A 15613-nucleotide genomic window follows, 5' to 3' on the forward strand; every position below is an offset into this window, starting at 1 on the left:
AGTGTGTCTGGAGAATTTATCTTTCCTGCAGAGTGTGAGAGTACTGGGTATATTTGGATTTCTGGGAAGTGAGATTCATTACTCAAATATTATACTCTATTAATTGTTAAATAAACAATTATTCTTTCTTGCCTCCGTGGATGTAAGTTTAATTACCGAACCACGTAAATTCTTGTGTCCTTTATTTTTCTGTAATTATTTGGTGCGCTTGATTCTGCATTCCGCGCACAACAGAAGACTGGTGCTGATTAAGTAGAAAGAATGATTGGCTATATAAATAAAAAAGAACAAAAAAGAGCGTGAAGACAAGCTGCATAGGTCATTGATGACTTAAATGATCTTCAATTATATAAGCAATCGTGCAGGACAGTTTTTTCTCCCTATTTCAGCATATGTCCAGTGATGATTTGTCACGTAACAGAATATTAAATTTAATTATGCTAATTTTTTCTGCTCAAATAATAATTACCTGATAAAGTACGAGATGGACTTGTCGCGGAAAAGTAGATTGGCAACAATAGGGACAAAGCCAACATGATTATTGTGGTAAAGTGTTGATCGTCACTCAAATCTTATCGCAGGTTCATTCACTTATAATAAAAAACCAATCAAGCTTTGAATTACAAAATAATAAAAGATATTCTTAACGGACGGACATTAGCCACTCACAATCTATATATATATATATATAGTGAAAACTCTGCCAACTTGAAAACAAAGTTCAATTTGTGTTTTGAGTTTAACACTCATGACATAGTGTACCCCACAGTCGAAATACCGTCACCAATGCAGCTTAGAGATAGTGTCCAAATTGTAAAGGACAATGTCTTTATAATTTCGACTCTTACAACAGGTCATATGCTAAAAAATGTGGTTAATTTTTGTGCCACAGTATCCCCTCTGTTTAGATAAGACTGTCTATATATTTTATAGATAGTGAAATTAAAAGGGCTTTCACATTCATTACATTTAACATGTTAAAATCTTGGAAGCTCAAGCTGAAGGCAATTATGTAAGTTAGCATTTGTTTGTTAAACACTTCAGAATAACAATGGACAACGGATTGGAAGAGCGAGAGAGGCTTCTGTGATTCGAGGAACAGGAGAGGAATGATCTGAAACAGAGGATTTAGAAGGAAATGAAGCTGACGTGGAGGATTGCATTTCCTTCTATACTTTCCAGGATTACTTCATTTGGACAAATTTTGGTGACACAGAGTTTTCTTGGACATGTTGGGGAAATTGAACTCGCCTCATTTGCACTCGTTCAAAGCATCTTTTTGCGCTTTGTTAATGGAATACTGGTAAGCATCGTCAATTTGAATCATATACATGTTTGTGTGTGCGTACGTTTGTGAATGTGTAGATCACTGGATTGAAGAAAGACAGTAACCTGAATGATTTTCTCTGATCATGTACTAAACTGCACTCTGCTTTATGTGATGCCTTTTACAAATGTCTTTATATATATATATATATCTTTTTAAAGATCTAGTGACGAGCTGTTGTTTGCCTCTAAATGTTCTATGGTTCGTTTCATTTACTTGTTCATTCATTTGAAGCTGGGAATGTCAAGTGCAACAGAGACATTATGTGGACAAGCATTTGGAGCAGGGCATTATCATATGATGGGAATTTACTTGCAACGATCGTGGCTAGTTGATTGTGTAACTGCTACAATAATGCTCCCCGTCTTCATCTTTGGAACACCGATCATGAATCTGCTTGGCCAGCAAAAGGATATAGCAGAAACAGGGGGGGTGATTTCTCTGTGGTTGATTCCCTTTGTTTATAACTTCGTCTTCTCCTTGACAATCCAAATGTTCTTACAAGCACAGCTCAAGAACATGATTATCGGGTGGCTATCTACTGCTTCTTTCCTGCTTCACGTGCTTATGTCCTGGATCTTTGTGAGTGAACTTGACTTAGGTATTGCTGGTGCAATGGGCTCATTAAACATTTCTGCTTGGCTAAATATCATTGGATTGTTTGTTTACATCTTCTGTGGTTGGTGCCCTGATACTTGGAAAGGTTTCACCAACGCTGCCTTTACTGACATTCTTCCTGTAATAAAGCTGTCGATATCCGCCGGGGTCATGATATGGTAAATATTGAATGTTCTTCCTCGGAAATTATACCCTGCATGTCATGATGCATCTCCTGGGTGCTAATTAATCGAACTTGTAAAATCCTACGATAGTACATGAACTCTGCTGTTCAAACCCCGCTCATTTTTATGCTATGCTTTAAAAAATAAGCAAACAAATAAATATTGGAACGCTCTCTAAATCTGTCTCATAAGATTCCGTTTTGACACTTTTTTTTTTCTTTTTTGGTTTCATAATCAATTATCTTACTTAATTTTGAATTGTGATAGCTTGGAGCTCTGGTACAATTCCATTCTAGTCTTATTGGCTGGGTACATGAAAAATGCAACCGTTGCCATATCTGCTTTCTCTATTTGGTAAGGTCTTAGCTATTATTAAAACCTTATTTCACATTTATTACTTCCAGTTCCAGTTGATTTTCCTAAATAATCTTTTTAAGAATTTGGCTTTAAAGCTAATTAATTACATTGTTGTTGCAGCCTCAATGTCAGTGCATTTCAATTAATGATCTTCCTTGGCTTCCTTGGTGCCTCATAGTATAGATATACATTGCTTCAACAAATACCCTCTCTGGCTCCTTATACTTGAAATTCGCAAGCTCTAATGTTGTAATATCATTTGTTGATCAGCGTGCGAGTGTCGAATGAACTCGGGAGAGGAAATGCGAAAGCCACAAAATTTTCCATTAAAGTCATACTCACTATTTCAGCCTGTCTTGGAGTGATCTGTTGGATTTTATGTTTAATCTTTGACCGTCAGATTTCATACCTGTTTACAACTAGTGAGGAAATTGCAGAAGAAGTATCGAAACTATCTGTTCTGCTTTCTTTCTCCCTTTTGCTTAACAGCGTTCAGCCAGTACTCTCAGGCAAGTGTTATTTCTTCGAAAACTTGGAAAAAAAAAACAATAATGCTTTGATTACTAAGGGTGCGTTTGATATTAAGGTGTTGTAGCTTAAAAGCTACAATTGTTGTGGAAAAAAAATGTATTTATGAAATAAAAATTAGTAATACGTAGTAAATATAAATTTTAAATAATAATTTTGATAAAATTATTAAAGATATAATAAATTTTTCATTACACAAGTGAAAAATTGTATTAGTATAACTTTTAAATTACAACAGTTAGTGTTTACCAAACACTTTAGTGCTGTACCTTTTAAGTTACAGCTGTCCAACCTCAATTCCAAACGCACCCTAAGTATGGATACTTTGTTGGATACTCATTGATGCCTCGCAAATCAATTTTTCAGGGGTAGCTGTAGGTGCTGGAATGCAAAGCACGGTTGCATTTGTTAACTTGGGAAGCTATTACTTTGTTGGAGTTCCTACAGGAGTTTTGCTTGCATATGTGGCCAATCTCGGAGTTACAGTAAGAAATATAGTTTATGTTTAATTAATAATAACGATCAAATGTACTCTGGTTAATTGAATACAATTTTAATTAAATAGATATGGTGTTTTGTAAAAATTGTACCATTGACTCTCTCACGAGTTGATTGATGTTGGTTTAATTTGACAGGGTTTATGGATTGGATTGTTGGGTGGAATTGTTATTCAAACGATTATTCTTTCCTTCATCATATGGAGGACCAATTGGGATGATCAGGTAAATTAGGATTGATTGCAGGGCACGTGTTGTGATTACTGCAAATTTTTATGAGATTAATTATTGAGTGGTTGGCTTTAGAACACACTCTTTGAAGGGTTTTTTTTGGTCCACAATGGGTGTTTATTTGGGTTATAAAAATTAAAAAAATAAATAAAGATCAAAAGTTGGCTAAAATTTATAGATATTGCTCTCATTCTTGCGGGTGAACAAGGCATCCCAACGTCTCAACAAATGGTTGCTGAAACCATCTGAAGAATCTGATCGAAGCTCTCCAAATATGTAGAGTTGTGTAATTCATTACTTGCACAAGAATATTTGTCGGTTGGGCCTATCAGTAGAATAATAATAAATCTGAATGAGTTGAATCCAAAGTTATTCTTTTTTTTTTTTTTTTTTTGAGAAGGAATCCAAAGTTATTCAATTGAATGTAAAATGGATTTTCCATCTTCTTTTGTCACCCCTGGAAAATCCATCTTAAAATCTCTTCTTTAGTTATATATTCCACTTAATGTCAATTTTTTAAAATAAATATTCTTTTTATTTTTTAATCTATGTGTGCCTGTAATTTTCTCACTTTTAAAACTATTTTTAGTCTTTAATATCTTTACTCTTCTCTTTGAATTTTCTCTATCTGCAAATTCAAAAAAACTAACTTCTCAAATATTAAAAATAAAAATAATGAAAATGAGAAAAAAAAAGAGAGAAAGGAAAATAGATTAAAATTAAAATTTGTACGAACTATTTATAGTTATTATAGAGATAAGACTAGAAAAGGGAATGAGAAGCAAAGCTTTTAACAAGTACCAAATTTTGATGATTATATAATACCACGGACTGAATTGATACTTTGTTCTTGATATGGATGAATCACAAGAGCCGAGACGATCTAGAAAGCTCTTGATCATAATCAATTTTGTAACCCTACTTCGGTATGGAGCATGCACCTGCTGGAATCAAATTCCTCACAATTAATAGTTCCAGCGTCGTAAGATGGAATTCGGTAATTTTACATATAGGTTCGTCCCGATTTGCATAAAATATAGATTTTAAAAATTTTTTATCTAAATTTAAAAAGAAAATAAAAAAATTTATTTGAGCGAGGTTTAAATCCTGGGACATGTGGGTTATGGGTCCACCACATTTATGCTGTGTTGCTAGGATTTTATTGTTAAAAGTAAGGATGATAATTTTTTTCGATGGAATCTTATGGGATATCATGTTATTTGGGATGTGATTTAGATATATTTTTATCTCACAAAAAAATATAGGAATGAGAGTGAGACATTTTTTTCATCCCTCTTACATATACGGGACGGGATTGGGATTGACAAATTCCGTCTCATCTCGTTACATTGCAGACTAAGGATGAGAACTTTTTCAATTGAGATAGAATCTCTCAGAATCCCATATCTTTTTGGACGGGATCAGGATATATTTTTGTCCAAAAAAAATATAAGAACGAGAGTGAGACATTTTTTTTTTATCTCGCTTGTATATATGGGACAGGACTGTGATTGGTAAATCTCATCCCATCCCGTCCCATTGCCAACCCTAGTTAAAAGACTCTTAGTTTTATTTAAATAAATCAATGTGCTTTTAGAAATTTCGATAGGCAACCTAAATTCTTTTATTATTAAAAGACTCTCAGTTGCATGTTCCCTTCTACGATATCTGATACTCAAAGTCTTAATTATGTATATAATTAATATTTGTAGTTGTAGGTATCTTATATGATCCGTTGATATCTGCATATGTACTAGTTACTGTATTAATGCAAACTCTTAATTATTTAATTAATTCAATCACGAAGGGTAAATATGTCATTTCACTTGATTTATACTCTTAAAACATTTTGAACTCCATAGTTGACGTCGAGACCAAAAGTAAAATAGAAAAATAATTAATAAAGATGACGCCGTTATAACGGAAAATATATATAAACATATTTTGAAAATTAGTGGAAGATATTTTTCTACTTAATAACTATCACCAACCAACATCGTGGCGTCATGCTACGTTTCCCTTGAGTGCTTGCGTCTTGTATATGCTTGGACTCGGAATTTATGCTCGTGGGCTCATGTGTCCGCGTGTGGCCAAACAAATACGAGACAAACAAAGACTCAATGCACTCGAAATCGTAATCAATGCTTCTGCAATTTTTGCCATTCATCTGAGAGTAAGTGTTGACTGGCTTTCTTAGTTATGCACTTATGCTCCTGCATATATGCCAATGGCCATTCAGTGACTCAGAGTTTCCACTTCCACTTTCTTTCTTCTTTTATATATATTTATTTTTAAACATGGTAAAATTTTATTGATATATTTAAAATTAGAATCCTAATAAAACTCACTTAGATTAATACTATTAAAACACAGCTCAAAATTATACCCTCATTAATAAAATAAAATATACTTTTCCTCATAATCTAATTGACAATTAGTACACAAAAGAGCATTTTTACCTGGGGTCCAATGTGAAAAATGTTAAATAAAAAGAAAAAAAGAAAGAAAAGTACAAATCATGAACACACACGTCGAGTGACGTGCCAACCGTCCAAAATTTACCAAACCAGAAAAGAAAATAGGGTGTAGAATGAATCACGTGATTGATCTTGTCTCGTTCACATTTGTCCGAAAGTAATTATAGTGACATCTTTCCTTGGCGACAGAAATCCATGGACGTGATCTCGACAAACCCATTTCTCAAAATAACAATTGAGATCTATTAGAATAGGGAGAGTAACATCTTAGTCCATCTTATAACTCATTTTCACATTTTAATCTTTAATAGATTTTAATACCTCATTTTATCTATGATGTTCAAACAATGACAGAATAAATAAGCTGTTGATGGGTAAAAGTTATATTTTAACAATTAAATTAGTTAATTTTTATTTGTGGAAGTTTCAAACAATCGTTTTATTTATGAAATGATCATACTTATTATGAAATAATTATAAAGTGGTAAAATCAATTCACATGAAATTTACTTTTTGCCTTTTGATCATGTTATGAAATAACCTCAATAAGTATATATGCCTTTGAGAGTTTTACTGGTATCAGTAGAGCTGAGTTGATATTGTTGGTGGTGGTAAGGATATGGTTTTGGAGGATTTGGATTTTTAGGGTATTCCATGGGTCTTACTTTTTTCAAATCTCCAGTGGAAGATATTCAGCATGTGGTTGCGAGCTTCAATTCCCATACTGTTGACAATCTTGTCCAATTTGATGAGAATTTCAGTTTTGATGGGAATCCAATGTTGATGCTTATTTCTTGTTTGAGCCTGAGGATACTGGAAGGCTTGATCTTAGTCCCGATTTTGGTATTGCTAGCCCGCATGCCTCTGGTTTAAAGAAAGGCTTCACATTTGACACTGCTCGCATGTATAATAAGCCGCACTCTAGGTATTAGCTCATCTTCTTATAGTTTCTTTGTTAGATTTTACCTTAGTTTGCTCTCTTTAGTTAATTCTTTGTTATTTAATTGCTTTTGCTATTTATTTTGTTTTTGTTAGTAGTGTTTGTTCTTTGACTTAGTGGTTTTGGTCACATCACTCTTCAAATGTATTTTCTTTTATTTTATTTAATCTATAGATAAGGGGTCCCGCCTAACTTGGTTTCAATTTTTTTTTTCTAAAAAGTTTGTCTTTTTTTTCTTATGCATATGCATGAAAATGAATTATGAAAGACCACATCGCGATATGATAAAAGAGCAACATATAATTGATAAAACTATTGTGACATGATTGATTAAAGAAATAAAAAGTAATAAAAAGTAGATGTTTGTTTACTCTCTATATTTTGAGAAAAATACTCATTTAATCTCTATATTTTAAAGAATAATTTAAGATAACTTTGCTAATAATTATATTACAATCTTACCCTTAATTTTCTTTTTGTTTAAAATAAAATCATAGTAACAATATTCTTGAAAACATTAATGAAAAGGAAAAAAATGTGAATTTGTCAAATCAACCTTAAAAGTAAAATAAAAATGAGTTATTATTATTTTAGGATTAATTTGGTAATTAAATTAATTTTATACAAAAAACTATTAGTAAGATTGTTGCAAGGGTATTAAACATTACTTTAAATTACTTGGTATTCATTTATTTATAAATATTAATTAGCAAGATTGTTACAAAAGTATGAAAAATATCAATTGTTTTATACTTATATTTATTTCTTAATTTATTAATAAGTAATTATTGGTTAATTTATTAATTAATTTTTTTATAGACTAAAAAATTAATGTAAAATATATTGTTGTAAGAGTATGTAAAATATATTGTTTCAAGAGTATTATTGTAAACACATAAAAAAGAAAAAAGAAAGGATAGGAGTGTTATATATTTAATAATAAAAATGTCTTAAAGAATTTTAAAATACAAACATTAAACGTAGAGTTAAGTTAAATTTAGAGACTAAACAGCGAAACAAATAAAGTAATCTTGTTTTGCCATTTCTCTTTGTCGTTATTGTCATAAATATTGTGACAAAAACAAGCACCATGTATAGTACAATGATATGCCCGAGAAGCATGTATAATTTAATTAATTAATTACAGAGCAGCGTGGCCAGTGGAAAGTGAGCGGATGGATAAATTCCCAAACGATTGATTTTGACGCATGAATGAATTGATTATATGGAGGTTGCCATGTTACAGATTCTGTAACATACGCACCCAATGCATGCACCACACCTGTCCTGCATATGGACAAAAAGCATGCAATTGTTTTTGTTTAGTATCTAGCTAACCAATCAGGAGCTGGCCAAGTTGGATCTGTATGTTACAGAATCTGTAACTTAGCCAGCTCCTTGATTATATATACCCATGAGTAATTATTGTACGCACATTTTCACTGTTTTTTCATTCCACTCTGTCAGCTTACTAAATTAACATTTTGTTTGATATCATATATCCCATTCCCCAGGTGTCTTCTTTGCTTGCCTCTACTTTCATATCTCCTCTGCCTATGCATTCTTGAAGTGAGAAATTAATCTCTTGGGCTGAAACCCTAGCTAGAAGCTATCCTCCTTGTTCAACTAATCAAGCAAGAACTTCTCTCAAGGCCAAGTAAGTTTCCTCCTCTCTCTCTTTTAAGTTTCCTCCTCTCTCTTTTTCTCTAAATATTTCGGTCAACAGTGACATGAATCAGAGGGGAACTACGTGTAGAGTTCAATATAGTTTTTTGTTATATGTTTCAAGTTTTCTCTTAATTAACTTCATAAGTTTTTTTTGTTAAAGTTTTGAACGTATGTGTTGTTGTATTTGATTCTTTTTCAAGAAAATAATTGAGAAAATAACCCTACAACTTGGAACCCTTAAAACACATGACAAATGTGATAAAGAAATCATGATTCATACTAGAAAAAGCTAACTCTCTTTACATACATACTATGCGCAGCTGTTTTTGCAATTAGGTTCCTTTTTTTTTCTTTCAATGAAAGATATGAACATTAATCTCTTCTTTCAATCTCTTATTGTTTAAATTAATACATATAGATTTTTTCTCCTTAATACCTACCCGTGTACTTAGTCATTTCCAATTCATTAATACTTTCTTGAATAAACTTTTTTTTTTAAAATGTGGTGGTTGGACTGTATTTTCTTTTATTTCCTATTTGTCCTTTAAGTAGTTTGTATTAATTACACTCACCCATGAATTCAGATAAGTTGAGTGGATTTGATCGTAAGTTTTCTTTATATTTAATCAAGTTTTTGTCTGATTCATAGCTCGAAAAGATACATTATTAACATGATTTTTGCTGTTACAATGCATCTTACCAACATCGTACAAGTGCACCTTAAATAAACACTTCCTACCGGTGAGCTAACACCGAGACACACAAAATCCACACACAATGAGACGCAAAATTCAAGAGAAAAAGCCACTAAGATTTTTAAGAGATTTGCTTTTGGACTGAAACGTGACACAGACGTGCATCGGTTACATAATTTTTTTTTAAAGATAAACTTTAGAGTTTGCACAACTATTTTGAAATTTAAAAAAAAATTATGAAACTATTTTTAAAATCAAAGAATCTACATATTCATTTAAACAAATCTTAGACGTATAGATGATTTTTCTATTAAAATTCAGACTCGAATAATATCACTCATAATTAAACAAAGGTGTGTGTATGCAATATATCAACAAATTATGTGCCTATTGGTTGCGCACATGGCAGATTTTTCTTTTTAATTTTTGGTATTGATCAAATTTAGAGGGGCCGGGATTAATTCTTTACTGGATTAAAGCAGTCTAGGTAGATTAATTTGCTATCTATATTTGCATTTTTCATATGTAACATTATTTTCTCTAAACAAAACTGTGTTTCAGATGGAGGAGAGACTCCTCGGTTCAGAAGCGAAAGATATTGATGATTTAAAAGGGAGGGTTTGGAAAGAATCGAAAAAGCTATGGAGGGTTGCATTTCCCGCAATGTTAGCTAGGGTTTCCCAGTATGGTATGTTTGTTATCACACAAGGATTTATTGGTCATCTTGGTGAGGTTGAGCTTGCAGCTTCCGCGCTCATTCAAATCATAGCCGTCCGATTTTCAAATGGGATTTTGGTAAGATTTTGTGATTGCTTTATTATCCTTATCTCCCGTACTTTTTTCCTTTACTATTACTTAATTCTGATGCTTATGGTTACAATACAATAGGGATCGACAAAATATGAGCACTACTAATCTTATCTGCCCTCACGATTCCACTCGACCTTCTATTTTATTTTTCTTTTTCAGAAAGTTGGTCTTATTCGTCCTGGTAATTCCCCACTTTAGTGTCCTAAAGTTGAGCTACATATTGACGCCATTATTTAATTTGCACCTTTATCTAAAAAGCAATCATGCAAAAATTTTACTTATATCTTTTTCTGGTATTCTCAATTTATTTCATCACCTACCTTTTCGACGTGATTTTTTTTTTATTCCTCTTTGGTTTGTCCTATTTTGTTAGATAGAAGATATTTGTTCAAACTCAATTATTGTAGCCACTGGGCGGCTGGCGCAGCCCTCATCTGGTCATGAATTGCGTCGTGTTACTTGAGTTTGAATAATAATTAAAGATAAAAATTGATGTTTAGTGTCTGAAATTTGTCCATATCAAATGACGTAAAGAATTTGGGGAGAATTGACTTTGAGTTAGGTCCCAATATCTCTTACTTTTATCACTTAGGCTCTATTTTTTTTTCCCCTAATACCCATTACGTTCTTGATTTTATAATTTCAAGGTTCAAATTTTATTGTTGAAGATCAAATGTAACTTTTTACCTACAAAACTTTGTATTCAAATTATTTTTTTTTCTTTTAATATTTGAATATTAGAGACTTAAATAGCAAGAGTTTATTTGTTAAATGTCTGAAGTCTGAAATTTTTATTAATTTAAGATACTTTTTAAGTTTACTTTTTTGTTTTTTTTATAATTTATGTATGATTTTTAGATATTTATATGTAAAGATGTTTATATTAACTTCTGTGACTTTTATCTAAATGGAAAGTAAAAACTATATCCAGAAATATCTCTATCAAATACACTTATTTCTTAAAATATAAAACTAAATATCTTTATTCGTTTTAACTTATAAGGACATAAACATCAAATATCCATGTTAGTTTTTTTATTTCAAAAAAATAAATAAAATGTACCTATGTTTAGATATTAAAAAATAAATAAATAAATAGGTCATCCAAATATTTGTATTCATATTCATTTAGACTTCTGTTAAATTCATACTTATTTATTTTTTCAAAAAAAAAAACTCTTGGTAAAAAAAAAAAAAATTAAGGATCTAACTGTCATTCTTCTAGTATTTCAAGGATAGTACTTATAAATATGTTTAACAATAAACATACGACATGACTACAAAATTTTTTTATGTGCCAGGTTTTCTCCATGCCTATAACCTTCTAGCTAGCTTTAGCAGAATTTTGTGTGAATCACGTTGACTCTTTTTATGATAAGGGCATCAGATTCGCTTGTAACTTTGTTAGGTATCAAGGAAAGTTACAATGTAAAATAAAAATTAATAGTAATACAATAAATATAATTTTAATAAAATATTAAAAATATTATATATTTTTCGTCATATAAATAAAAAATAAAAATAATTTAAATTTCAAACTCCAATATTAAATATTTATTAAAAATTTTAGCATCATCACTAAAAATTTACAAGTGCATGTCCAACTACGACACGTACAGGGACTCTGCGTAGACTCTGCGTAGAAGGGCACTGGCTTCTTCTTGATTGTGCGTAATGATTACTTTAAGAAGTGGCAAACACTGAAGGGCCCGCAATGAAGAAGCCTTCAGAGTGCAGAATTTCTTTAGGGTTATAAAATCGAATTATTCCATGATGCGTGAATCTCAAACGTAAAGTTTTATTTTGTCCATTTAAACTATCTATTTTTACTATCCTTTCACGGCCCTTTTTGTGCTGATTCGATATTAATTTTAAGGGATAATAAATTTTAGGTCCTTTATATTTTTTTACATTTATTATTCAAGTCCGTAGTTTATTATTAATTATCCATTATATATCCAGGATATATTGTAGTAGATTGACAGTAAGGTTACCATGGTAAAAGAGCTTAAAATAGTTGAACTCAGGGGTGTCAAATTGTGTCATGCTGTTAGGATCTCACCATAAAATTTAAGTTATTTCGATACGTCGTATGGTATTGTATTAAGATGTATTAATCATGTATCATAAGGTTGTATTAAAAATCTCCGGATTCAAATTGAATAAATTGGCAAGGGCGCCACTGATGATGAACAATGAAACTGCGTAAAACAAAATTATGGAGGTAGAAGAGATCTTTGCAAATTGATAACGATATTCAGTTCTTATAAATCAAAACAATCAGCTCTTACAATCATAATGCAATCGAAGTAATTTTTTTTTTTCAATCTTTTCATTTTGCATTTTGTAGATCGGCATGTCAAGCGCAACTGAAACTCTGTGCGGGCAAGCATTTGGAGCAAAGCAATACCACATGATGGGTATCTACTTGCACAGATCATGGATCATAAATCTTGCTACTGGAACAATATTGCTTCCTGCGTTTATCTTCGCAGCAGATATTTTCAAACTGCTCGGAGAACAAACATAGCAAACAGAGCCGGAGACATCTCACTTTGGTTCATTGGCATTCTCTATTTCTTTGTCTTCAGCTTAACGATCCAAAAGTACTTGCAAGCACAGCTCAAGAACATGTTTGTCGGATGGCTTTCGGCTGTTGCATTTGTTGTTCATGTGGCCTTGTCATGGATCTTTGTGAGCAAATTGAACTTGGGGATTCCTGGTGCAATGAGTGCAATGATAATCGCAAGTTGGTTTATAGTAATTGGACAGTTTGTGTACTCTTTGGCGGTTGGTGTCCCAATACATGGAAAGGATTCAGTTCTGCAGCTTTTGCTGATTTGTATCCTGTTTTGAAGCTCTCAATATCCTCAGGTGTAATGATTTGGTAAGATATCTATTTCTATTGTATATCTATAGCCGAACAATACATAATGTTTTAATCTGTCCCCATGAAGTTAGCGGTTAGCCCAAGAGTTTTCAAACAGTTATTATTATTTTTTTTTGAGCTAATCATATCTTTTTATGTTCTTTTTTGGTGGCTTTTAACTTTAATAGCTTAGAGTTTTGGTACAATGCTCTTCTAGTCCTATTAGCAGGATATATGAAAAATGCCACAATTGAGATTTCTTCCTTCTCCATTTGGTAAGTTTTAAATCTATGCCATAATATTTCTTTGTTTTCCTTTAAAGTTTTTTTATACCCAAAACTACACTAAATTGGAATATTTGAATGTCATTGTAGCCTCAATATCATATCTTGGGAATTTATGTTGGTCTTTGGCTTCCTAGCTGCCTCTGGGTATGTCTCCAAAAATGATCATTTCCTTTAAAAATAACATAGAAAAAAGAAAGAATAGTAACATCTTTTGGTATGATAAATAGTCACAGAAATTCTCTTATTTATAAAAATGGTCACACAGACCCTTTTTTGGTATATAAAATTATCTTTTCTGTGCATAAAATTGTTAAACAAACTCCTAAAATTTATCCAAAAAAAAGTGGTCTGTGTGATCATTATTCTGAAATAAATGAGTCCCTGTCACTATTTCTCCAAATCACGGGTGTCGCCATCTTTTATTATATTCATATCATCTCTTATATCTTATTTGGTTTTCTAGCGTGCGGGTTTCAAATGAACTGGCGAGAGGAGATGCTAAAGCTGCGAAATTTTCTGTAAAAGTTGCAATAGCTACCACAACTGTCATTGGATTTTTCTTTTCCTTAATCTGCTTAGTCTTCAGCCGTAAGCTCGCACATTTGTTCACAAGTAATGATGAAGTAATAGAATCCGTCACAAGCCTCTCAGTGCTGCTTGCTTTCTCGGTTTTACTCAATGGCTTTCAGGCAGTACTCTCAGGCATGTACTGAATTTAATAAATAAGATTGCGATAGTTAAAATGTTTCTAATTCATCATTACAATGGATTAATATTTTCAATGTAAGTTATTTATTGCAGGGGTGGCAGTAGGTGCTGGCCGGCAGGCTGTGGTTGCATATATTAACATCATTTGCTATTATTTCATTGGCTCACCTGTTGGCGTTCTTCTCGGATATGTGGCCGATCTCAAAGTTAAGGTAAGAATTATTTTGCATTTTGATATTTCAATCTGAATTTGGATTAGAGTACTGATTTGAGTTGGGGTGATTCTATAAATATCTTGTGTCATATGTACAAGATTTATTTGAATTTAGATCATACGATAATTTTAATTTTGCTCCTCTTTTAATAAATTTTTACCACGCATGTAATAATCTATAGTAGTGTACCGTTAACATCTAATTGCCTATGTATTATTTTTCAATAACTATGGATCACAATTTACAATTCTCTAAAAGAAAAAAAATAAAAATCATATCAACAATAAACTTAATCCATATTCTTATGAACCATGCTACCAAATATCTTTATAAATCTCAGATCAATACTATGGTCAGGGGTTCGAATCCCGAGTGCACTGAAATTGAACCGGATTTGTTTTAATTAGAAACATACATTTAAGTTTAAATTTTTTTCTTCAAAAACAAAATTCCATGATGATTATTTCAATGAATGGTTTGATATTGCACATCATGAACAGTTTAACTTTTTTTTGAAATTCGATTGTAGTTCATCTTCAGAAACAAGTTCCGATTATTCTTTTAATTTGCACAGGGTATTTGGACTGGAATGCTGCTTGGGGTAGTAATGCAATCACTTGTGCTGGGGTATGTCACCTGGAAAACCGATTGGGACAATGAGGTAAGTAATTAAAATAAATTCACCAATATGTACACATCATCATCAATTGCATGCCTCATTGATGCTCAATCTCTCTAAACTTTTCAAAAAAAGAAGTGTCATATTTAATTTGTAGACTTCAATCATACATTGATGACAACACTATTTCCTCTCTCTAGGTGAAGAAAGCATCAGAGAGGCTCAATAAGTGGCTCTTGAAGCCTTCTGAAGAAGAATCCAACGGCAATTAAACTCAACAAGTTAAGGTCCAACATTGCTTGAAGATCCTAATAATCTCAATCATGCATGTATTTTCTCTGCCAATAAACCGATTACCGTTAACACCAATAACAACTTCAGATCAAATTTCTTTCTTTTTGTCTGTTGGCAAGAAGAGCTTGATAATGAGCTTGCGCAAATGCAATCTAATATTCTGAGGTTAATTAATTCAAGAAGTTGTATCTTCATAAGAAGTATATTTAATGTTGTGTTTATTTGTTGGAGTGGGAGGAGAAATGTGGATTCCTTCCACTCTGTCAAAGCAACCACCTAAAAGTCAGCCCTAAATTTGGTACTTGACTT

At 32.0% G+C, this 15613-nt stretch overlaps 2 pseudogenes; both read left to right on the forward strand.

Annotated features, from left to right (window-relative positions):
* Positions 1-802: 802 nt before the first annotated feature.
* Positions 803-4111, forward strand: LOC18043367 (annotated as a pseudogene).
* A 4490-nt stretch (positions 4112-8601) lies between these two features.
* LOC18043368 lies at positions 8602-15405 on the forward strand (annotated as a pseudogene).
* The last annotated feature ends 208 nt before the right edge of the window (positions 15406-15613 follow it).

The sequence above is a fragment of the Citrus clementina genome, unplaced genomic scaffold, assembly GCF_000493195.1.
Source record: "Citrus clementina cultivar Clemenules unplaced genomic scaffold, Citrus_clementina_v1.0 scaffold_4, whole genome shotgun sequence".
Taxonomy (NCBI): Eukaryota; Viridiplantae; Streptophyta; class Magnoliopsida; order Sapindales; family Rutaceae; genus Citrus; species Citrus x clementina.